This window comes from Sinocyclocheilus grahami, unplaced genomic scaffold (genome assembly GCF_001515645.1).
Source record: "Sinocyclocheilus grahami isolate Dianchi unplaced genomic scaffold, SAMN03320097.WGS_v1.1 scaffold13377.1, whole genome shotgun sequence".
Classification (NCBI taxonomy): domain Eukaryota; kingdom Metazoa; phylum Chordata; class Actinopteri; order Cypriniformes; family Cyprinidae; genus Sinocyclocheilus; species Sinocyclocheilus grahami.
In genome coordinates, this window is record NW_015514876.1 from 1 (window position 1) to 805 (window position 805).

Below are 805 nucleotides of genomic sequence, written 5' to 3' on the forward strand. Positions count from 1 at the left end.
CACAGTACCTGCGATCCAAGTCCAAATCACTGGGGGAGCAGTTTGTATTGGGTTTATACTTGTCCTATCGGCCAAAGAACGGATGAAGATTAGTATATGCTTCTGTAGAATGCGTCATGTTTGTCTTTGAGGCTTTATTAGTATAAGCATGAGGCTCTTCTCCACCAGAAGGTGGCACCAGCGAAACACAATACAACAGTGGATGTCAAAAATTATTTAAATAGATCATTTTTAGGTGACTTAAGTCGAGTCAAATAAAACTTCTCTCATTTCAACCCCAGCAGTCTGCGTCTTTCCTTGAGTAGTCGGACTACTAAAACACTTACGTCTTCACTGTCATCCCCTCCTTTGCCTTTCTTTTTGTCCTTCTTGGTCTTCTTCTTTTCATCCTCTTTTTTCTTCTTTTCCTTCTCAGGCAGGATATCATCCAGCCATGCCAGATCGTGTTGAGAGAAGACCATGTCCAACATCTTTCGTACCACCATAAGACCAAGAATCTGAGGAATCGAGGGGGAAAAACTTTTTTGTATGCTTAACGCATTCTTAATATTTATTATTCTTAAGAACCTTGAGAAGTCAGTTATATACTAAATGACAGACCACTGGAAATGCATTTGAATTCAACAAGATGGCCTCTTCACAGCATGATTTAACTACAAATAACAATCATACAAAGTACTGAAGAACATTGATCCCTTACTGAATAGATTATATTCAGAAAGTGTTATGGAAACTGATTTGTGGTTTTGACTCATGATATACATTGATGTTTTTGTGTGCAATATAAAATGTTATCATACCATGA